The sequence below is a fragment of the Micromys minutus genome (genome assembly GCF_963924665.1).
Source record: "Micromys minutus genome assembly, chromosome: 1".
Taxonomy (NCBI): domain Eukaryota; kingdom Metazoa; phylum Chordata; class Mammalia; order Rodentia; family Muridae; genus Micromys; species Micromys minutus.
Window position 1 is genome coordinate 157,696,416 of NC_137969.1, and position 24,637 is coordinate 157,721,052.

Sequence of the window (24,637 nt, forward strand, 5' to 3'; positions counted from 1 at the left end):
TTGTGGCAAAATATGTCACAAAAACAGCCTAAAATGGGGAAAGACGTCTTTCGGCTAGTAGTTTCTGAGGGTTTAGTCCATGCACCGGGGCCAGCTGTGAGGCAGATGCAGATGGTGGAGGTGGTGGCTGAAGAGGCAACCAGGAAGCAGGGCAAAGGGCAGACAGGGGCAAGGGATATTTCACCAAGGAAATGTACTCAGTGACCTAGGTCCCCCAACCAGTCCCCACTTCCTGCAGCTTCCAGAATCTCTCAAACAGCACCACAGCTTTGATCCCAACACTCGGAGGCAGAGGCAGGTGGATTTTTATGAGTTTGAGACCAGCCTGGTCTACATAATGAGTTTCAGGAAAGCCAAGGCTACATAATAGAAACCCCGTCTCAAAAATAACCAAACAATAACAAGAAAACCAAAACCGTCAAACCAACAACAAAACCCAACCACCTGCAAGGGGCCCGCCATTTAAAGGGCCAGCTCATGAATGTGCAAGCCTGTATGGAGGGGACACTTCATGTTACAACTATAGCAGAGCTGGAGAGGTGGCTCAGTGGTTAAGAGCACTGACTTCCTTCTTCCAGAGGTCCTGAGTTCAATTCTAAGCAACCACATGGTGGCTCACTCACAACCATCTGTAATGGGATCCGATGCCCTCTTCTGGTGTGTCTGAAGACAGCGACAGTGTGCTTATATACATTAAACTATGACAGAGCCTAAGGGCTAAGCCTGTCTCAGCAGAACCCAGCACAAAGTGAAGAGGGTTGTCCAGCATGGATGTACCGCCTCTCTGGACCAAAGACTCAGAGTAGAGCCAATGGTGCAGCCCTGCAACTCCCCTCACGTGGCTACCGTGGGACTTGTTACATTAGCAACACAGATATCCGAGGTCCCGTGCCTTCAAGGCTCCTGAGGACAGCACCATCAGTACCGACTACAGACTTACATTTGGCCCTCTTGGTCAGTTTTGGCTTCTTCTCACTGTAATGTGCTGATCCGAGTCAAATGAACTTGGACTTAACTCTTGCTCTGGGTTATGCCTTGATGGCTTTAAACAATGGTGCATGTTTTACTGGCACCTGTGTCTGTGCGCCAGGTGGTACGCCCAGCCACATCCCCTGGAGCTGAAGCTGCTAAGCAGCTGTGAACTGGCACATGGGTGCTGAGAATTGAACCCAGGTCCTTTGGAAGAACAGCCAGGTTCTACGGATTGCTAAACCCTCCAGCCTCCTGGTGGGCTTTCTGTTTGTGGTGTTGAAGACTGAACCCAAGACTTGGAGATTACCGGACAAATGCTCTCTCCCACCAAGTTCCACCCCCCCAGTCCAAACATGGCTTTCTTCACTGGAAAGTACGAACAGCAGAATTCCTTGTGTTTGGTGTCAGGATGCTGCTCTTTGGACGTAGTGCCATCTAACTCTTGAAGTTGAGGCCTTTCTCTAAGACGGTCTTGTCCTTAGTTAAGCTGGGAGCACCATTTGGAGGGGCTGGGGATTTGGACGCAGGAAGCCTGAAGTTCATACAGTCATTCAACCAACATTTATGAAGACATAGCATGTCCAGGTGCTGAGTTGTACTGAAGGCAAACGGTGTCCTTGTCCTCACAGGGCATGACAAGTCTTAAGAAATGGCCAGGGAAAAGACTATGGGTGGCAGAAATGAACACCAGTAGCGGAGGTGGGAGTGGGGGGGCTATGAGGTGGGTGACATTGGGAAAGATCAAGACAGTTGCTTCGGAGCGGGGGTAGGGACGACTGAGGGGCAAAGGTGCCCTGCGATAGGAAATGGTGGTTCTGTATTTCAACGAATTAGGTAACTGTCCCTTGTGACCCCCAATGAGGTGAAATGTGCTAGGTGGGGCGTGTTGTTTGGAGGCCTGCTTCAAAATTGAGGGTCTGCAAATAAGTGTAAAGTGGGGTGTGGGAGATGCAACTCAGGACACTGAGGCCTTGAAGGGCCGGCTGGCGCTGTCCAGTGGCAGGAGGGAGGAGCCTGACAAGGAGGCTGGGAGTCAGGGGATCCAGCGCCAAGCTCCAGTGATGGGAGCTGGAGAGGTGAGCGGTACAGACCCGGAGCGCTGAGAGCACCCGCACCCTGAGGGAGCCAGGTCTAGTGCAGGTCTGCGGAGAATCTTGCAGCTGGAAGAGGCAGGCAGTCAATGTCATTTAGTTCAACCTCCCACCTCTTCAGATCTTTCCAGAGCCCACCTGAGGGCATCTAACTCTTTTTGGACACCGCAAGGTATGGAAGGCTTACTGCCTTCTAGGGACCCCAATCCATGGCGGTGCTCGAGCCCCGGGATGGCCTCGAGGCGCCAGGCGCTGCGACCTTGGCCGTGTGCAGCCGTCTGGCCACCGCGGCACCTGGCTGAGGGTGGCGACGCGGCTGGGCAGGCGCTGCTGTCCTCAGCCCCAGTGCTGAGGCGCGCAGAGCGCAGTGGGCTCTGGTGGAGGTCGGGAGAACTGCAGGGCGAAGGCCGCCGGGGGCTCAAGCGGGCGGCGGGGGGGAGGCACTTGACACCGGCCCGGGAGAGGAGGGGCAGCTGTCCCTACGACCAGTGCTGGATGCGGGGACCCAGCGCAGAAGCCGCGCCAGGCAGAGGGGCGCTGCAAGGTGGGGAGGTTGCGGCCGGGGTACCACCCGAGGGGCATGGGGCGGCTGGGATCGCGGCTCCGGTGTGGTGCCCAGCCCGGAGCGCTGCAACCGGGGCGCGGCGGGGTCCCGAACCCGCTCCTCCCGCCGGGGGCGCTAGGACCGCCCGCAGCTCGGGTCGCTCCCGCCGCGGCGCCCCGGAGCCCCCGGTGTTGCCTCCCGGGCGGCTCCGCAGCGCCGGGGCCGGAGCCAGCGCGGCCACGGGGGGCGAGCGGCGGGCGGAGGCCTGGGCGGCAGGCGGCCGGAGGGAGGGAAGGAGGAAGGCGGAGAGAAGGGGCGGGCGGGGGGGACCCGGCGGAGGAGGCGGAGAGAGGGAGCGCGACAGCGACGGAGGGAGGGAGCGCGGCAGGCAGCGGGCGGGCCGGGAGGCGGCGCGGGCGGCGGCGCGAGCAGAGGACGAGCCGGGACGCGGCGCCGCGGCAGCAGGGCGAGCCGGGCCGCCCGACCCGCCGGGCCACACGGTAATCAGCACGGCCTGCGGCCCCGGAGCTGGGAGGGCAGGCGGGCGGGAGGGCGCAGTTGGCGGTGGGGAGCGCGGCTCGGACCCCGCAACTCGGTGCGCGGCGCGCCGGGGCTGCGGGCGCGGACGGCCCGGGCCGAGGGTTTGTTTATGTCCCCGCAGCTCGCCCGCCGCTCCTCTCCTGCGCGCCGCCTCCGCTGCGGACGCCCCTCGGCGCCCCCGCTCGGCCCGGGCTCAAGTTCAAGTCCGTACAATGCCGCGGGGGGCCTCCGCCGGCCTGCGCGCCGCCCGACGCGCGCTGCCGCAGGGCCCCGCCGCCTCCGCCTTCCGGGCTCTGCCCCCGCCCGGGGGCCCGGCCGGGGCCTGCGGCCGTGCGTTGCGGGGTGCGGACCCGACCGGGAATCGGGCGGCGGGAGGGGAGGGGGAGGGGGCGCGAGCGGCCCGGGAGCGCCGTGGCCACGGCAGAAAATGGCAGCCTGGCACGACCCGGGCCCCGCGCCCCGCCCCGCCCCTCCCCCGGGCCTGGAGGCTCGGCGCGGCGGGGGGACCCTGGAGGCCCCCGGCAGGGCCCAGGGGCGGCCGGGGCCCGCGCCGGGGAGCGCGGCGTCGCGATCTTCCCGCGGCCACCTGTGGCTTGGGGGTGCGGGGCGCCGGCGGGCCTGGGAGGGGCGCGCGCGTGGGGAGCGTGCCCGCTCGGGGGGCGCACGCTCCCGCGGAGGCCAGGCGGATCGGCGTGGGGGGGCGTCGCGCCCGGCTCCTCCCTGCCCCCGCTGCGGGCCGTGGGAGCGGGGCGGCGGTGGTGGCGCCGCCGCAGTGTGGGGGCGGGGCGGGAGTGGGCGAGGATCCCCGGGCCGGGCCGCGGAGGACTGGAAGGTGCGGGGGCGGGAGCAGCAAGGCTGGAAAGGACTCTGGTGGGGATGCCGGGGTCGCCCCCTGCAGCAGACTCCCCGTGCACACACTCACACGCACCCCCGCCGGGCCGGTGTAGACGTGTCCTTGAAAGCTTCGCATCTGCACAGTGAAGGACGAGGCCTCGCCGAGGCTGCGGATCGGGGGGTCTCAGTCCCCATGTTGCCCGCACCTCAGGAGACCCCCGAGCCTCCGCAAGCCGCGGTCCGTGTCCCGCCCTCACCCGGGCTCCCCACTCCACGCCGTCATGCCCTCCCTCGTTGGCGCGGACCGAGCTGGCGTGCGGCCAGGACCCGCCCCCGGCCTCCCCCAACCCCTCTTCGCGAGGCCCGCAGCCCTATGGCTGCCAAACTTCATTTTGCTTTCCTGGAGCCTGCCTTCTTGGGGGCACCCTCTCCCTTCGCTACCCACACAGTTGCTCTCCCCCTGTCTCTGCATCCCCTCCACTCCTCTTTTCCTGCAAGGCCAGCTGAGTAGGTGTGGGCACCCTGGGTGGGAGTAGATTCCCACTGGGTCTCAGAACTCCCTTCCCGGGCTCCCAAGGGGAGCCTTCTGTGGCTGCACCTTGACCTAAGATGGCGTCTTGCACCCAGCTGGGCAGTTCTGGCCTGCGTAGGGCTGCGGAGGAAGGGCGGGCTAGGGACTGTATAACTGCCCCCTCAAACTAGAGGGGACAGGAGCCTTCGGGGAGGAGTATCTTCGGCCGAGTGACCCAGCTTGCCCCTCACTGCTGTGCCCAGAGACTGCCATCAGCATCCCCGGGGACAGTTCAGTCTTCATGTTTCACCCTGAGCTGCCAGCGGCTGAACCTCCTCCTGGGCAGGCTGCACAGGGATTCTGGGATCAGGTGCTGCTTCACTGTGCCTCCTCCCTCCCAGGCAGATGTGACAGCTGCAGCCTGGGGAGCTGTCTTTAGTCGCTAGGGTGTTAGGACCGGCCTGTGGGATTTTGGAAGCCCAGCTGCCTGGCAGACCCTCTTTGGGCTATCATCTCTGTGCTGGCAGGGGGTCATTGGCAGGTAGCTAGAGCAGTCACTTGGCTTTGGATACTTGGGTTGTGGAAGTTCCTGTGGGCTTTGGGGGCAAGCTGTCTTGTCCCCTCTGACTCTGGGGTTCATTAAGGCCCTGGTGGAGCTGTTGACAGGTAATTTTGTGGAAGTGTGTGTGTGTGTGTGTGTGTGTGTGTGAGTGAGGCCAGGGGCCCCAGGCCAACTTGTCATAGGTCTGGCACCTGCCTCCTCCCTCCTTGTGGCCCCTTTCTCTAGGCCCTGCTGCCTCTCAGAGCCCTCCTCCTGGTGCTCTATCTTTGCACCCCTCCCCCATCACATCTGCAGCTCCTGATTCCTGGGCTCATGGTGGCCCAAACTTTTCCATGTTATTTGGGTCTCTTCTAGCTCATCAGGAGCCTAGTCTGAGGAAAGGTGTATCCTCTTTAGACTCAAGGAGTGGACATCCCAAGTGCAAGGTCTGTCTCCCACAGTGGAGGAGCCTAGAGAGGCCGCCAGTGGCCATCTGTCAGGGTGTCTGCAGGCAGGATTCCTCTGTGGGGTGGGGGGTTGGATGAAACGAAGCTTGCAGGCCCTTTCCAACTTTGAAATTCTATGGCTCTGATTTTCCTGGTGGAATTTCAGACCCAGAATAGGGCCAGAGAGATCTGTTTTCCCTCCACCGTAGTGGTAATGGGGAAGGTGGGGGCTGCCAGGGGGTGGGCTTTGGCCGAGGGAAGGGATGATGTGTTTGTCGGGTCTGACTGCAGAGGATGTAAAACACGGCTTTCACACACCCTTGCTTGTGTTCTCCTGAAGGTGCGTGTGTAATTTGCAAGGGTCATCCACAGTCCAGTCTGATTAAGTCCCTCCGTCCCTAAGGGTAGCGGACTGTTACCTCCATGGCCGCCCACCGTCTTTCGTTCCCACAAGCCAGCAAGGGACAAGATGAACCGGAGGATCCTTGTCCAACCTCTCTGGATGGGAGGAGCTGAAGGTGGTTTGCCTTCTGGGGAGTCCTGGGCATTCTGTTCAACGTTTAGTGGGCTCCCTGAGGAAGGTTGCTTGATCAGTCTCCCTACTATCCCAGGGTGTGGCTCTCCTCATACCTCTTCCGCTGGTGGTTAGCCTGGTGGTTATTGCCTGCTTATAGGCCTCCAGTGGCCACTACCTGTTTATAGAGTACCTGGAGAATTCAGCTCCCCACTTCTGCACCCCCAGATCCCATTCCCTCAAGATTTCTGTTTCAGGGAGCCAGATAGAAAAAGGAGTCTTAGCGCAACCTTGGCTCTCAGGTGGGTAGACCCTCTTGTAAGATGTCACCAGGAATGCTGTAGCCCCGAGGAAGAGAGCTGGGGGCTCCTGGAACATTGGGGGATCTGTGGGAGAGGCCTGAGGCAGGAGGGCTGCTGGCCTGGGGTCTCCCTCACCTCCTCCCTGCTGATGATTGAGCAGTTCTGGCAGGTGGAAGTCAGAGTTGGAGTGTGGTCCTTCGGGAGATGGCTCTACGTGTCAGCAAGGCTAGGTTTCTGCAGGAACTCTGCTCCTCCTGACCAGGGCTTTAATAGTAAAGCAAAGCTGCCAGGCTCCTTTCCATTCCCCCCGTCCCCTCCCACCCTTGAGATAGGCTTCTGCTCTGTAATCACCCTGGCCTTCAACTGATTTTTCAGCCTTTGCCTCCCAAGTGCTGTCATTATGAGGAAGTTTGTGTAAACTTTAAGGGCTCATTTGGGGTCATTTGTCTTTCTCTTTTCGAAATCAGTTACCCAGGCTGGTCTCAAACCTTCCTCAGCCTTCTTCAACCTCTCTTGTATCTGGGGTGATATGCGTCTGGCTTTGTTTGTCTTGTTGATTATAGTGGTTTTTTGTTTTTGTTTTCCCTAAGAAATGGGCCAAGTGAGTTCCATTAATACAAGTGTTTCCCTGAGGTCTGAGCTGTGTCCGAGCTACCTCCATTTGACTGGTCATGTGGGCGAGATGGGGTCCATGCTGTGTGTCTGCATATTTTCGCAGGCATGTACGGACACACAGCTTGCTTTATGTGAGCCAGGTTCAGCACGTTGTAAGCAGGGGTCCTGCAGTTAAGCGGAGGTATCTGTTGACTAGCTAGCTGTAGGACTTAACCGCTGGCTCCCAGGATGTGTGGAAGAGCCGGTCACCATCTTAGTTAAGGGTCTGTGAATGTGTGGATTGCTGTCCCTACTCTCTGCATTTGGGGTGCATGGGGGAGTTTTTGAAGTTTTGGAAAACCCCACCCACTTCTCTGTCCTTTTTAATGAAACCTTGGTTTTATAAGGACAGAGCTGAGGGTGCTTGGAAATCTTGGCAGTGTGCTTCCAGGCTCACAGATGGCTTTGTCAACAGGTTGTACCTTCGGCCCTGCAAGTTTGTTCCAGTTTTTTATTCTTACTCTGCCTTGAATTCCATAGTCTTTTCCCCTCATGTCTGCTTCCGCTTGCCTGAGATTTTATTTGCTGGGCATTTCCTGTGAGCAGGGCCTAGTGCCGGCTTTGAGGAGTACCCAACTAATTAATAATTCGGGGTGCTAGAGAGGGAGGTCACTGCCAAGTGAGAGGTCAGGGCAGGCTTCCAGGAGGAAGGGGCAGTACCAAGGGCCTCAGAAAGCAGGAGTAGAGTGGGGGAAGGACATCATCTGGGGCAGCTGTGGTGTGAGAATGCTCACCCAAGATAGACACCCGGGAAGGCAGAGGGGGCCTGGGAGGTGCTGAGGTCTTGGGTAAGGCTTCCCAATAGTTCAGGGAGAGGGTCCGTGTACTTAGTGACTTCTGTGTGCCCATGGAGAGGTGACTAAGTCTCCTGCAGGGGGGTGGAGGGAAAGCAGGCTTGGCCAGCTGAGCCCAGGTGGTACAGGATCTTGATTCTTCAGTCTGTAGTCTGGGTCTTAAGAGCTCAGACTTGGGACAGGAAAGCATGGGTTTGGTTGTGTAGCCCCAGGGGGGGTCTTGGCAACTAGGGAAAGGATGAGCCAAGGCTCTCTAGTGCTGCCGCTGATAGTAACAGCAATGTGGATTGCAAGCCAAAGAGTCTCTTTGTTGCTCTGGTCTCTCCGAGGTCTCCACATCTTGCTGTCCACACTCCCAGGCAGAGACCCTCCAGCATGTAGAATAATCTTGCAGGGGATTAGAAGGGGAAGAGGTGGAATGATAGGTTCTTGCCTTGACAGCTCTGCCTTGCTTTCCCCATCCTTCTAGATGCCTAGCCCATACTTCAGCAGGTGACAGGTGTGGGTGCTGCTCTACAGGAAGGGGGCACAGGGCCCTCCCAAGCCTGACCCTGGGCTTTCCTACTGAATCCTACTATGGTGGGATTATTTTTCAACAGTGACTATTAATCTGCGCTGCCCACTATCCGGTGGACCTCTGACTCCTAAGGCTTCCTGATCTTCTTCAGATACAGGACCAGTTTCTCTTTCCTGTGGTCATTCCTATTGATCCTTCCGCTCTGTTTCAAATGTCGAGGTCATTTTAAATTCTGAACCTGTTAACTGTCCTATCTATGCAGATGGGATGGACCGGTGGCCATTTTATAGCCAGTGATGGGACTAAGATTGGAATCTCCCGCTCCTAGCCCAATGGGTTTTTTGGTTTGGTTTGGAGTTTTGAGGCAGGGTCTCACTTTAGCCAAGACTAGCCTCATATTCACGACACTCTTTCTTTAAGCTGCTGGGATTACAAATGTGAGCTTCTGTGCATGGCCCCTGTGCTCTTCTTACCCTGGCAATAAACCCTGGTGCAGAAGACACTTGCATTCTGAGAAATGACACGAGCGACTGGAGGTGAGGGAGTCACACTTGTGGGCTGAACTGTTGGCTGAATACGGGCTGCTTCATTGAGATTGTCCACGTGGTTATGACCCTGACACATGCCATTTCTGTTTCCCAAAAGACCCTGGGAGGTGCCAGACAGTGTAACCTGCCCATGACACCTCAGGAGGCCTCTTGGTGGAATGGGCCTGTGTGATTGATATAGAGTCCGAAAAAATGAGCTTATAAATAAATGAGGTAGATCTATTATGATTGGTTGAGTGTCCTTGAGGTGTTGTTAGGCCACCCAAAACTGCAGTGTACTTACTGTAATCTCTCACCTTTCATAGACTAGGCTAGTCTTGAACTCTTTGCTTTTCAAGTGCTGGAGGTATAACTTGTTTTTTAAACTACAAAATTTTCATTATAATTGGTGTGTGTGTTACACACATGCATGACAAGCATGTGGGAGTCAAAAGGACACCTCTGGAGGTCTTCCACCATGTGGGTTCAACTTAATTAAAAAAAAAAAGTCAGGTGGTCATGCACACCTTTTATTCCAGGATTCAGGAAGCAAATAGAGCTGGATCTCTGAATTTTGAAGCCAGACTGGTTTACAGAATTACAGAACAGCAGGGGCTACACAGAGAAACCTTGTCTTGGGAGCGGGGGTTGTAGGGAGGAAGGGAGGGAGACAGTCAGACTGACAGAGACAGGCAAGTGAGTTCCAGGACAGCCAGGACTACATAATGACAGCATGTCTCAAAGAAAAAAGAATTCTAGTTATAGGTTAATGATGCATATAAAAGATTTCCTTCTAAGGACACACACCAACCTGTATTCTCTGCAAACACGTGACTTTGTTTGTAGTGACAACAAAACATAAAGACATACCTTAAAAAGGGATGAGGTCGAGCCATAGTTCATCCAGGAAGAGCAAGTGTAGAGCTCAAGATTGTGTGACCACAGCATTCATGAGGCTAGAGAGTGAGACACTATCTCAAAACAAAAAGCTGGACTTTGTGGCACACACATTTGGGAGGTAGAGGCGCGTGGATCATGAGTTCAAGGGCATCCCCTGTCTCCTTGGTGAATTTGAGGGCAGCCTGGGCTACTTCTATTGAAGGAAGGTCCCTGAAAGGAAACCTCAGGCATGGAGCAGTTGCAATGCAGGTTTAATAGAGTCCTAATGTAGGCAGGCAGGGTGACTGGGACAAGCACTGGGAACAGGTATTGGGTGAGATTTGGAAGTGATCCAGTAACACAGAAGAACTATAGCTTTGGAAAGCTTGTGGAGAAAATATGGAAACACAGCAAGACAGCCAGAAAGAACATCTCAATGGATGTAACACAGCCTGGAACTGGAGTTCAGTCCCCAGGAACCCACATAAAGGTGTGTGTGTGTGTGTGTGTGCATCCTAGTACTTAAGTTTGAGGCCAGCCAGGTCTACATAGACTGTTTCAAATAAAAAAAATTCCAAATAAATAAATGGTAAGCGTTAATAAATAAAGGCAGGGCTAGATGACTCAGTGTATGCAGGAAGAAACCTGGATCCGGGAAGGGCTGAGAGCAGAGGGTCTTGCTTGTACTCAGTTCCCAGGGACAGTGGATGAAGCTTGAACCAGGATGAGGGAAAACCCTTTGAAAATCCCCCTGGAAGGCATCAGTCACCGTGGTGGCTAGTCACCCAAATTGTCCCCTGGGCGTTAAAGGCATAAGTAAAGATCTAGCCAGGGGGTGGAGGGTAGGTCTCTCAGCCCAAATCTCTGGAGAGCACCTGGAGAAGCCATACTCAAGCATGAGTTTGTCATCAGAAGGTCCAGCCACAGACATAGACATGTCTGTAGAATTTGCCTCCTGAGGAGGTGGGCGGCAGTAAGCTGGGTGACAATGGAGAAGGGGTGTTAAGGAAAGGGACATAAAAGTTCCTTTCCCTGGTCCCCTTGCTGCCCTGGGAAGCTCAGGACTAGTTGGGCAACAGCACCGAGCTCACCTTCCCTTCCTCAGTCCTCTCCCTGCACTGGCCGGGGATGCCTCTTCCATCTGGCTGCCCTGCTGGAGATAAGATGGGGAGAAGAAAAGCACCCACCATGGAAAGAAGCCCAGGGCTTGTCCGTCTGCTGACCAGACCCATAGATCCAGGCTTGTGTGGGACAGAGGGGAAGTAGAGAGTCAGGCAGCCCCCCTACAGGGGTTTGCATCTTCAGCTGCTGAGACTCATTTGTTGCTTGACCCTAGGCAGCTTTGAGCTGCACACTTACTCTGTCAACTGAATGAGGCCAGAATCCTCATCTTACAGCCACACAGAGGAGGTACCCAGGAAGGAAGTGCCCCTTTTCATAGAGTGGGGTTCCTTATACAGTGGTCCAACCCTCACGAAGTCCTTGTGCCACGAGAGCCTACAAAACAACTATTCTCAACAGCCTTAAGATGAAGGAAAGAGGATCATTTTGTAATTATATATTAACTTATATATTAGGTGGCAGGCACATGTGTGGGGGCCAGGACAACCTGTGGGATATCTGTTCTCTCTGTCCACCATATGGGTCCTGGACATCAAACTCAGTTGTCAGATTTAGCAACAGAAATCTTCATTTCCTGAGCTACCTTGATGGTCTCTCTGTTACTCCCTCTGCAAAACCAGAAATTGGCTGTAGAGGTTACCCCGCCAACCCCCAGTCTCTTATGGGTTGTGGTTCTGCTGGTCCTACTGGCTTTGCTCATAGTCTAGAGCATGGGAAGGTCTAGACCATAACCAGCTTGGTAACTGGCATTGCAGTGGTTTCTACTGGTTTATTGCCATAAACAGTGTGCTCATCGCTACCCACTCAGGCCTGTGGTTCTCAGCCGGGCTGGTAGTATCCTGAGGGCCCTGCCTAGTACTGGAGGCTTATCTAAAAAGCCCAGTCAACACCCTCCCAACCACTTGGCATCTTAATCCCAGGCCCCGTGTGGCAGGTCCAGCGGCCTTTCATCTTTTTCTGGAGGTCCCTTGCTCCAGATGCATAGTGTCTCTCTTCATCTCCAAAAGTCCTCCTGGATGCCATTTGTTGGTTACACACATGAAAGCCAAGGACCCTGCACCTCAGGTGGGAGATGGGTCATGAATTGTCAGCTGTGGTCAGCTTGAACGAAACCGGAAGGGGGCTCATGTCCTTGCTAAGGCAGGATAAGGGAAGCCTAGTCACAAGCAGGGAATGTCCTCAAGTGATTTCTGACGGATGTCAGACTAAGCTGAATGAAAGGGCATGAAGCAGTTGGCTAGATCGTCAAGGGCATATTCAGCTCTTTGAGGCCAGAGGGCTAGGCCTGGCCAGGCTTTGGAAGCAATGATGTTATCCACAGATGAGGGTGAGAGTTAACACTTGGAGTCCTCCGCCCCCAGTGACAACCAAGGAAGGTCATTCTGGGGCACCCAGAAGGAGAAACTCAGAAGCCATTGTAGAAATATAGAGGTCGGTAGGGTGGAGGAGGAGGGTCTGTAACGAGGGCTGTGCTCCAAAGGGCGGGAGGGGAGTCGATGGTGACTCTGCTTTCTGCATGCTCAGGAGAGTCCCTGAGGGAGCAGGGGTGTTGCTTCCTGGGAGACATTGGAGCTGGGCCTGGGCCAGGCTTGCAGAAAGGCGAGAACCTGCGTCAGAAGGCCTGAAGGGGGCGTCCGTGGGATGGGTGAGGAAGGGCCATTGCTTTCCTCAGTGCCAGGCGGCCCTACAGATGTGTGAGGGAGGCGGTGATTTCACCAGTCTTGTGCCACAGGCAGTGTTCCTGGTGATTGGGGATTTGAACTGGGATGTTCAGTTGGTGATTCTCCCAGAGATAAGCTTTCAGGCTTAGCCCTTCACTCCCAGGCTGCTCCATTTGGGTAAGTATTACTACCACCTTCTGAGAATGTCCTTGGGCCAAGTCTGCAGAGGAGAGAGCAGTGTGGGACCAGCCTTTTTGGTAACCGAATAGAAAGAAACGAAAACTGTTGGTGAGAAAGGGCACTTTAGTGTTTCATGAAGTAGAATCAGAAGACTGCTCCCAAAGTATTTTTGGGGATAAGGACATGAGCCATGTTGGTATTGCTGAGCTAAGGTGGAGGTAGTGTGGCAGTGTGCCAAAGCCACCAGACTTGGCACTGGGTAGGTGGGGTTTGACCTTGGCTCTGCTACTTCCTTAGCTGGTGTCCTCGAGGGGATCACCCAGCCTCTGCCCACCTTGACGTTGCCATCTGCAGAGTGGGTATAATCTCAGAGGCTCTTAGGACTGTTGTTTGCTTGCTGGGTACGTGCTTCTTGGGAGAAGCCTGGCTGTTTTCTTCCACTGTCTCCTTAGGCAGTCAGCTTCACAGGTGTTTGAGGATTTAAATCCAACCATGTGTGTTCTTGGTTTGTCACAGAGCAGGCTTGTCTGCAGATGCCTGCTTTCCCTTCCCTGTCTTGTGAGCTGAACGGCTGAATGGCGTCTCCTGGTCTTTGTAGCTATGTTGGTCTCTATCAGGTCCCAGTGACTTTCTTGTGCTCGGTTCTTTGCCACCAGCCTGGGTCACCCCAGTACGCTTGAGAGGCTTCTGAAGGTGAGAGCTGAGGGGGTCAGAGGGAGTGTAGATGTGACTGTCACGAAGCCGTCCACATGTGAGCTTGGGGGTGATGAGGTCCGGACCTGGACCTTTCAGACCTCTGGAGTCAGTGGGTCCAGGTTCCCATGGGGTCATTTAGCTGTGTTGTGACCCTGTGACCCTCGATATGCCTGTCGGTAGACATTTAAAGGTCCTCTGTGTCCTAGAGGTTTTGGCCAAAGATGGCTTCTCATCAGGGGTGTGTGTGCAGATGATGTTGCTCAGGCTGTCCCTGGGCAGCAGTGTAACTGGGTGTGGCTTGCTGTGAATCTGCTGCAGAATCTTGCAGGGGCCTTGACCCTGGACTGGCCCTGGGGAAGATGGGTCCCTGTGAACTTGGGGTGTGGAGGTGGAATCACATGAAACATACAGCATAATTAATCCTGAATGCTCTTAATGATATGCATAATTGTTCTGCATGGTAATTAGGTGTGAATGGTAAGCAGTTCACATAAATGTTTTTGTAATTTGTATTAATTTTGCAGAGGCAAACCAAGTTTATGTGGTTTTTCTTCCTTCTTGCCCCGTTACTTTTCCGGTGCAGGCATTCCCAGCTTTTGGAGGGTTCTATTGCAAACATTTGTTTCCAGGGCAATGTTTTGTGTTTTCTTGCAGAACAATGTTGTGAGTAGTTATGAGCTTCCCAAGCTGGTTTCCAAATGCCTCTTTGGCCCACACAGTAGGTGAAATGTGCAAATTCCCATCTGTGTAGAGGTGACGGCGGGTCCCCTGCTCCAGGTGTCCCCCCAGAGTCTGCAGCTTCTGGAGGTCCCCATGTGAGCCCTCCTGTGTTGTGTGTATGTGTGTGTGCACGTGTTTTCCTGTGTCTGTTTCTCATCTGTGACTGTGTTTGTATGACTCTGCATCCATCTGTGTCTGTGTGTGCATGTATCTGTGTTTGTCTCTTGTATTCATGTTACTTTCTATGTCTGTGTGCCTCTGTATGTTTATCTGTGTTGATAGGTGTTTGTCTGTGCGTGAATCTACACGAATATATCATGTCTCTATGTGGCCTGGTGCATACCTCTCTCTCTCTTCCTCCCCCCCCACCTCCAGTGCGTGTGTGTATCTAAATTTTTGTATGTGCTTGGTTTCCGAGTGCATTTGTTGGTGTGCACACATCTGTGTCTGTGTGACTTACAGAGATTTCTAAGGCTACCCTAGAGGAAAACCTGCTACCCTGAGTCAGGCTGCAGCAGACACCCAGGAGTGTGAGCTAGCTTACCACACAGTCTAGGTGACCTCGCCTTTTATCCTGAGTCACAAATAATTTTTTAAATGGACCTCTGCTGAGCACCCACCATGTATCAGGCACTGAGCTAAATATTCAACCCCTGTTCTCATATCTTGAGGGAGATGTTTAAGATGAATCTCATTCACCTCACTTCACAGATTAGGAAACTGAACCCCACACCCCTAAATATCAACTCTTTCCACCAATGACTTGGTTTGGTCATTGCAGAGAGTTGAGAGACAGACCAGGACCCATGGAGAGTTCAAAGAACTGCTCACTCCTGCCTTGCTATCTGAGGATGAGTTGAGCTCCACCCCTATCTCCTGGTCCTGAAGACTCTTGGGACTTCCCATTTCTGACCTAGGAGTCAGCTCCATAATTATTGGCATGCTCTGTGGAGAAAGAGGGTGGCAGCGGGCCTAGCTGTGGACACTGTCGTAAAGAGTAGTTGCAGGCAAGCCAGCTCCCCAAGGGGTGGGAGGCCAGACCCTTCCTGGGATCCTTACGACCCCTTCACCTGGGCATCTAGGGGCAGGAAGACCTGCAAAATCCATGGCAGGTGTCAGTTTTGGCCTGCAGATAGTGGGCTAGAGCCTTATCTCCACATGGTCTTTCCATGACTAGGAGCTTTGCCAAGCAACCCTAGAATGAGGATGGGGGGCCGTCACTGTAGTCACTGCAGCGCTGTGCTGGGGTGTTGCAGCTGCAAGGGAGTGACCTTGCACAGTCCTCTCTGCCTCAAGGGTCAACCAGAGCAGGACAGAGGCCAGTCCCAACTGTGGGCTGTGCTGCTCAGATGGAGAAGAACAAGATGTGAACCTTGACCTCATGTGTTTGGGAAACTAGACACATCTATATACATGCGTGGTGTTGTATGACCACCCACAGACACGGTTAGAGTCCCTGGGTAGGTACGTGGTCAGAGAGGGATGAAGCAAGAGATATGTGAGCCTGAAGGATGGGGCTAGGGCTCTCAGGGGGCTTCAGAGGGCACCCCTTGCAGAGGAAAATGGCGTGAACAAGGGGTCAGTTGTAGAGGTCAGAGGCAGCTGTCAATATTAGGTCAGACCAGTGTGTGAAAATTATTGGCACCTCACAGTTGGGGGAAGTCAGCTTTATTAAGGTAAGTTTGCATTCTGTACAATTCACTCTTGTACAGTGGGTGTGCTTGTCTCTAATATCCTGCAGGGCTGTGAGTCACCGAGTCACTGGAGCCAGTTGTAAACTCACAGACATCAGGTTTTGGTTGAGGGCATTATGTGTGGACATTGTGCTGACCGGGTGGGCTAGAGGAAGAAACCAAGCAGGCCCACCCAACACTCTGTCATTACCAAGGTTATTGTCCCGGGACACAAGGTTCCTGGAGTGAATTGAAGGGTAAGAGACTCTGAAGGATTGGGTCATGGGACTAAAGGGGGACACCATTTCAACACAGAGAGAGAAGTAATAGAACCAGCTCCAGGGGCCTGGTTCTCAAGAGCAGAATTTGACCTGTGCATCCAGACGGGCAGACAAAATAAAGACAGACAGAACCTTGCAGGTGGAGGTCGGTGCAGATGCCCAATAGCAAAGGCAGGGCCGCCTCCTCACCGGGGGCAACAGGCCGGGGTGACAGATGATCCTTGGGCTTGTGGGCTTCCAGAAGCAGGGACTCTTGTACCCTGGAGCCCGCTCAACTGCCCCTACATGAGTACTTGAAGTGGGGGCGAGAGGGGGTAGCTGGCAGGGTTGCCAACAAGCCAAAGACGACATGAAGGACAAAACCTTTGGGGACGTGGGTGGCTATATCAGAGCAGGCCCATCAGCAGACAACCACACGGTGTTCAGATTTCATGTGCAGAACTATTAACTGTAACAAGACTGGGATAATAAGGCTTGGTCAGCCAGAGAAGACGAACTCAGTGAACACACAGCAGCAGGTTTGTGAACGGCTACTGCTCCTGGGAAGAGGCTGCCCTGGGCTGAGAGCCAACCCTGTGGGAGAGGGTGTGGCCATCGCTCCCTAGATGGCAGGGGAGTCACATGTGGATGAATCTTAGTGGACATCTGCACTCTGGACCCTTTGGGTCTAAAGGGGGCATGCTCCTTGCTGTACACTGCTTAGCTCCCCAAGGGAGTGCTGGGGAAGCTTCTGTCTGCTGCTCTCCTGTCGTGGTGTAAGAGCTGAGTGCCGGGAAGCTTGGTCTCCTAGGAGAGCTAGATGCTACAAAGCATGCCATGTGATACAGGAACCTTTACGACAGCACGCTGGGCCCAGGAAGGACAGCCTCCTCCTCCATCCTCCCCCTCTTCCTCCTCTTCCCCTTCCCTCCTCCTCTCCCTCTTCTTTCTCTTCTCTCCTCCTTTTCCTCCCTTCTCCATTTTCTGTGGTTTTTGAGACGGGGTTTCTTGGTGTATCCCTGGCTGTCTTACAATCCACTCTGTAGATCAGGCTGGTCTTGAACTCACAGAGATCAACTGGTCTCTGCCTCCCAAGTGTTGGGATCAAAGGTGTGTACCACCACTGCCCAGGTCTCCAGTGTTTTCTACTAAGTTTTACCTTGTGAGAGCCGGCAGAGGAGAAATATTTAAAGGGCCCGCACATATTTTTATGGAGAAGGCAATGAAGGGTACATCTGGCACAATTTAGTTAGTACTTTGGCTATATGGCTTTTGTGTGCATCTTTCCTATTCTTCTGATCTCCCACACAACGGCAGCACAACTGGGCATCTACCTGTCAAGAGTTCTAATCCTAGCTGGTCATGGTGGCAGAGACCTGTAACCTCAGCCTTTGAGAGTTAGAGGCTAGAGAATTCAAGATCAGCCCGGAGCTTTGGCTCAGCAGTTGAGAGCACCTCTGTTCTTTCCAGAAGACATGAGTTCAGTTCCTAGAACCCATGTTGGGTGGTTCACCATTGCCTGTAACCTAAATTATAGAAAATACACAAAAGCTATATTCTCTGTGTTTGATTGCAGGCCACATTTTCGATCTAGTTTCCTCTTGTTAAATATTCTGTTCTAACTCCATTTGAAGCCAGCAGAGCCTCAGTGGGCGCCACTTCATTAGGGACCCAAGCCTTCATTGTTCCTGAAGGAGCCGAATCCTCTACTTAGTGGCATGAAAATTCTAGGATACACTGAAGGGGTTTTCCTAACTTCTAGTCATGGACTCTCTTCTGCACCAGCAATGCTTACTGATAGAACTAGTCACTGCAGACATGGAAGTAAGTAAGTCAGTGTTTTCAGATAGTGGAGGCAAGGACCCCATAGGCCTCAAAAAGCCAGGCAAATGTCTCACCTTCTCACAGACCGATTTTGAGGCCTCTCAGTAAAAGCTTTCTTTTCAGGACTGAGTCTCCAGTGAGCTGAGAGGTATGGGGGGGGGGGCACGAGCCAGATTAAGGGGCCTGGGGGAGTGAGTGAAGAGACCGAAGTTGGCAAGTGTGGCCCATTCTTGAGAGAAAAAACACTTTGCTGTGGTCCAGGAACCACCTCCTGAAAAGTGTAGAAGCTGCCACAGAATTCCCCAGGGACCACATGCTGACTCTCACGTGTGCGTTCATGCTAGGAAACCTCGTCCTCACTCACGCAGACCACTGGAAGCCTGTTTTGGTTGCCATACGCAGGAGCCCTCGGTGGCCCACACCCAGCATCAGGCGCTCCTTTATGAAGTTCTTGGTGGCTCCTGTTGACTCCCGAGAACAATTCCAGCTCTTTCACAGCGTCTATTTTGGGCATAAACCTTTTATTCTCTCTGCGTTAGGGGCTGTGCCATGGTAACCATTAGCGCAAGCAAAGGAGTCTGTGATCCAGACTCATCCCCTCCCCTGTGGCTGCCATAGTGGCAGGAGGCGTGGCTTGCTCATGAGTGCCTCTGATGGTGTGCTTGGCTTTCCGGAGCGTGAGATCCTTTCGTGATGACTCCTGAGTCAGACTCTGAAGTGGGGACAGGATGGCAGGGCTGTTGGCCTGTCACCAGAGGCTTTTGGGATTCTGTGGGCAGCTGGTGGGCTGGGTGCAAGTGACACTTCTGAAAGTGGGAGCAAATGGGATGATGTCATCTCACCCAAAAGTGGAAGCAAGACCTCCCCCTGTCCCTTCTACCCAGCCACAGCCTGTGACACAGAGATGCTCTGGTAGGTGGGGAAAACCCTGAGGTGCTGCTCGGCTTTCTGCTTCGACCACCTTGGTGAATGGTGGGGTGATGTGGGGAATAAGCCCATCAGCCACAGGAGTCACCTCTACCTCTTCCCAGCTCAGATAGGAAGCTCAGCCATGCGGCTGCTATGCAGATCTGGGGTCTCAGGGCTTCTGGCCTGGGCACTGGCACCTATGCTGACCCTTTTCTGGGGGTGCTGCCCTATTTTGAGGGCTATGGAGTGTACTGTACCTGGACCCATAATCCTTTCCTGGGATGTCACATCTGTGCTCCTTAGGTCCCTCCCTTCTTTCCTTAAAGACATGGATGACATGCTTAAGAACTTTCTTAGATTTGTTATAAGAACTGAATGCAAACAAACACCACACTCTCAATGCGCAGAGCTTGTCACATGGCAGGCGTTCAACAAAGAGTTGAATGGATAAATCAACTCTTCCATTGGCTGAATCGCTACATTGGAAGGCTATGGTTAAGCCCTCGGTGGTGGTGGTAGTGACACATGCCTTTAACCCCAGCTCTTGGGAGGCAGAGGCAGTCAGATCTTTGTGAGTTCTAGGCCAGCCAGGTTTACAGAACAAGTTCCAGGACAGCCAAGGCTACACAGAGGAAAACCACCTAAACTGAAACCCAGGAAGGTAAGACAAGTCGAAATTGTTTCCTGGCCTGTCTATGCCCAAAGTGAACATAGCTGTAAAAGTCCTGAGCTAATTACAGAGATTGTGACAAGCAGGAGAGCCTTTGAACCTTTCCCCTCTTGCTAACTACAACCTTGGGCAGTTTGGAACCTCACTTTCCTCATCTGGAAAATGGGGATAAAAATAGTACTCACTCTAGACCGGGGGTGGGGTGAGGTGTGAGAATGAATGAAGCATTGACGTCATAAAGCTCTGTTCACAAGCGTGGCACGGTGTGGCGTGGTGAGGCATGGTATAGGAACACATAGCTTGTGGTTGAGCGATGTCCACTTGTGGCACTCCAGGGATTTTGAGCGAGGAGAGAAGTCTGTGGGTGGATGAGTCAGACTCTAATAATTGTGAAGATTTATCGATGTTTTCCCAGTGCCAGGCACTCTAGGAAGCATTTTTAATTCATTACTTTTTCAGTCTCTCCATGGTTCTGTGAGGTAAGTGCTGTTTTCTCCTCTATTTCACAGCCGAGGAACCTAAAGCTGTTTTGTATCAGGCCAACATGATTCCAAGAAAAAAAGGTAGAGGTTTGAACCAGCCCAGCTCCCTGGAGACTTCCCAGAGCTTGATACTAGCTCCTGAATCAGGCTCCTGTCAGCATCCTCAGACTTGCTCACACAGTACAGGAAGTTCCCTCAGATCAGGTGGGCCAGTGCCCTGCACAGACAGCTGTCATCTTTGATTCCTTCTCCTCATCCCTTGGCTCTTTGTCTTGGCCCTACTGTCCCATGTGGTCCCAAGACCGTGGCTGCCAGATCCTGACTTAGTTTTGGTTCTTTTCATCCTTCTGTAGCATCAGGTAAGGCCTCTGATTGGCTCTGTCAGATCACATGTTTACTAGGGTGGGTACTTGGGACAAGAATGTAAGCACAATCAAAACCTTCAGAGATCCCCAGCAGACTGGAGGTGGAGAGGGAGGGGCTGCTGGGCTCTGACTTTGGCCCTGTTTGGGTGGAACAAGGATTGAGGCCTGTGGGCGCTGACAGGTTTATTTTGGTTCAGAGTGACATGCGGGCCCTGACTGAAGTGGGTGCAAGGGAGGAGCAGAGACCCGAGGCATCAGTTCTGAGGTGTTGAGGTTGAGCCTGGAGAAGAAGGTGGAGATGGTGTTGGGGATAGTGTATGGTACCAACTTGAGGCCTCAGCAGGAGCCTAGATGAGGGGCTGTGGTTGGGATGTATTCAGCATTGGCGCCCCCCAGTTCGGCAGTGGTGAGAATGAGGTGCTGTCATGGGCTGGACTGGGAAGTAATGCACTGGGGGGACTGGATACTCAGTGAGGGACAGTGCACCTTGGATGGATGGAGCGATGATGGAACTGTGTGGGTACAGAGAGCTGGGATTGGTTGTTCTGTGGGATTTGATTTCACAGGAGGAAGAGTTGCTATAGCTCCTTCTGTGTCTGGAAGAGAGATGGAGACCACATCACCAGTGGTCACATTGGACTGAAGGCCTTTCCCCCAGTGCTGGTCCCTCCTGGTAAAGCTTCACCTTTCCTAACAATCAGAGGGTCTAGGAAGCAGAAGCATCTAAGGACAGTACAGTGCTTGCTGATCCCTCTGCAGTCTCAGAGGCTGCTACTTCTAATCCTCTCTGATATTTCCTCCAGAGATCTCATTCTATATGCCCACAGCCCCCATTTCTGCACATAACACCTTTTCCATTCCTCTATATAGACATTTTAACTGATTTCCTTTTTAATAGATGTTTTGAAAATGTTTACATCCTATTTGTGTGTGTGTGTGTGTGTGTGTGTGTGTGTGTGTGTCTGTGTTCATGTGCATACTTACATATACCAAGACATGTGTGCAGAGGTCAGAGGACATCTTGCAAGAGTTAAGTTCTCACCCTACACTATGGTATTAAACTCAGGCTTGGCAGCAAGCACCTTTATCCACTGATTCATACTGCCCACCTCTGATTAATAGATTCTCCTTAAGCTCATAGGCCCAGCCATCCTAAATAGTTTTTGTGGCAGGCTTACTATTGACAACACCCTTCTGATATTCATTCAAAAGTGTCTGTTATGCCTGTGTTCACATATGTAGATGTCTGCACCTAACAGGCATAATAAAACAGGTCATGCTCTCCAGAAAGTGGTGGCACACGCCTTTAATCCCAACACTAGGGAGGCAGAGGCAGGTAGATCTTTGTTTGAGGCCAGCCGGGTCTACAGAGTGTGGTCCAGGACAGCCAGGACTACACAAAGAAACCTTGTCTCAAAAAAATGAAAAAGCAAAAAATTTAAAAGGCTATGTTCTAATTTCCCGAACCTATGAATATGTCACCTCACACGAGCAAAGGGACTTGGCAGTCATGACTAAGTTAAGACTTGAAGAGATGATCCTGGGTTTTCTGAACCCAACATTATATCCACAGGGTCCTTAGAAATGAGAGATGAAGGCAGGAACAGTGTGGCAGGGAAGGGAAGAGGGCGAAAGAGACTGGTGACCATTGCTAGCTTTGGCAATGGAAGGGGCTGTGAACCAAGGAGAGGAGTCAACCTCTAGAACCTGGGACAAGTGGGAAAGGGGATTCTGTCTCCCTAGCGTCTGTAGGAAAGAATGCAGCCCTGCCAGCACTCTGACCTTAGCCTTAGAACTGCTATAACTTCTAATGTGCAGAGAAGCCAGGTAAGAAATCTGAATTATATATATATATATATATATATATAGGTTTTTTTCCCCTGTAGTTAGTAGTTGCCTTGGGCTTTTTTTTTTTTTAACTTGTCTTTTTTGTGCCTATTACTAATTCCTTCTGTGACAGTGGGTTGAAGATGCTTCTGTCCACACTTTGAAGTCTTTACTGTCTTGCTGTGGGTGTACTGTTCTCTAGGTACATGTCAGTGGTTGCTGTCATCCGTGATGTTCCTCTGAGGTCATCCTTGGAACTCTCTCTGCCTATTGGTTGTGGCTGTTTTTCTGCCTTCCTCTTGCTCAGTTTATCCATGTGGTTGTCCTCTCGGACAGGTGACTGAGTATCCAAATATAGTCAGCGCTGGGTTCGGGTTGTAGAGTAAGGCCTAGAAGATGTCCCTGCCACTTGTCTGGTTGAGTGGCAGATGCACAGAGATAGTAGTGTCTGGCAGGCCTGTATTGTGAGTCACAAGTCAGGTGGTTATTGCATAGTATCTCAGCTTCACAGCAAAGAATCCTTTTCCTCTCCTCATGTGCTGGTTCTCCTGTATTGTAGGCTCTTTCCCTAGCTTCCTCTGACTAGAGCGTGAGACCTTGTGTGGCTGAAAGTGTCTTTATTCTGTTCTCACACTTAAATAATGACATGGCAGGGTTAACAACTCTACCAGAAGAGGATAGATTTATTTCTTTCCCTCCCCTCCACCCTAGTCAATATCTTTCTATGTAGCCTTGACTGGCCTGAAACTTGCTATATAGACCAAGCTGGCCTTAAACTCATAGCAAACCTCCTGTCTCAGCCTCCTAAAGTAGCTGGGATGGCAGTTATGCACAAGCATGTCCATCCTTTTATCTTTTTAACAAATCACTTCTATTAAATGATGAACAGTAACTGGGCAGTCACGGCTCATGCCTTTAATCCCAGCACTCTCTTGAGGCCAACCTGGTCTACAGGTCTCAGGACAGCCAAGGCTACCCAAAGAGAAACTCTGTCATGAAAAACAAAACAGAAGGCAAATAATCTTGGAGCACATTGTCAAATATTTGTGTGTGTGTGTGTGTGTGTGTGTGTGTGTGTGTGTGTGTGTTTGTAAAATGCTGTTTGACCCATTTGACCAGCAAACTTCTGGTGGTTCTTTTCTCTACTTCCATCTTCTGAAACAGAGGTGTCCTGGGATTACAGACAAGTGTGCTGCTGCCTCTGCCTGGCTTTTGCATGGATTCTTGGGATCTGAAGTCCTTGTTATGCCTGTGTGGCAAGCACCTCACCCGCAAAGCCACCTCTCCTGCCTACACTGTGGTGTTTCAGCACGTCTATGTAATGGTCCAATCAGATCAGGGCATTGGCTTGGCCATCACTTCAAACACTGATCAAACACCAAGCATTTTCTTTTTTTTTTTTTTTTTGGTCTTAGGAACAGTCAAACTCTTCTTATTTTGAAATGTACAATCAATTGGTGTTGGCCGTAGTTGCTCTCCTGTGCCATAGAACACTGAAAGTTATTTCTTCATGGAGCTGGAGAGATGGCTTGGCATTTAGGATTACTTGCTGCTCTTGCCGAGGGCCTGGACTCTGTTCCTGACCCCCTGGGTGTCATGGGATCCATTTCTTAGAGATACAACACCCTCCCCTAGCCTCTGAGGGCACCCATACACATGTGTCATACATAGTCATATTTTCATAAATTAAAAAAATAACTTTTAAAAAAAGTAGCACTTTAACCAGTGGTCGCCTTTAATCCCAGCACTCTAGTGGGAGCAGAGGCAGGTAGCTGCAGGCAGCCTGGTCTACAAAGTGAGTTCAAGGACAGCCAGAGCTACACAGAGAAACCCTTTCTTGAAAAAAAATTTTTACTTGTATCCAGGTGTACCCCTGTACCCATTAACCGTGTCTTCTCCATCCTTTTTCCCCTTTATCCCCCCTCTTCCCCGGAACCTGTTAGTTTGTACCTTATTTCTGTGAGACCCACATGTAAAAAGATTTCTTCTTCTTCTTCCTCTCCCCCTCCCACACCCCTCCCCTTCTTCCTCCTCCTCTTCCTCTTTGAGGGAGGGTCTCACTGTGTAGTTTTGACAGGTTTGGAATTTGCTATGTAGACCAGACTTTAAACTCAGAGAGATCCACCTGTCTCTGCCTCCCCTGCACTGGGATTAGAGGCGTGAATCACCGTGCAGATGATACCATGTGGTATTTGTCCTTCTGTGCCTGACTTATTTCTTAGTCTGATGTGCTCCCAGTACCTGCATGTTGCTGCTGTTGGCAGTTTTATTGTTTCATAACTGAACAATACTCAGTTGGGCATACGTCCTATCTTCCCTTTATTTGGTCATCCATTGGCGAGTGGCTAGGTTGATCCCTTCTGCAAACAGCACCTCAGGAATACAGGAGTGCAGATGTCTCTGACGTCATTCATCTCTTTCGGATTCCTATAGGTATGGTGATGGGCTGGTGGGACCCTGGATCATATGCTAAATCATTTTATTTCCAGTTGACCACTGAATTTTGTTTCTACTACCACAATGTTTGTATTTGTAGAAGTTCCTTTTTTAAAAAGATGCATTTTTTTAACAATGTGTGTGTG

The 24,637-nt window shown here is 52.5% G+C and overlaps 1 protein-coding gene across 2 annotated transcripts in view; it reads left to right on the top strand.

The window, feature by feature from the left end:
• Positions 1–2,531: 2,531 nt before the first annotated feature.
• DNMT3A (DNA methyltransferase 3 alpha) overlaps positions 2,532–24,637 on the top strand; it is a 102,298-nt gene continuing 80,192 nt past the window's right edge. The window contains exon 1 of one of the 2 annotated variants that reach the window (XM_080909381.1): positions 2,532–2,607. The gene's annotated coding sequence lies outside the window, so the exon portion shown is untranslated. Of the gene's footprint in view, positions 2,608–2,974; positions 3,108–24,637 lie in introns of those variants that run through there. The other variant, XM_080909380.1, reaches the window with a different exon arrangement.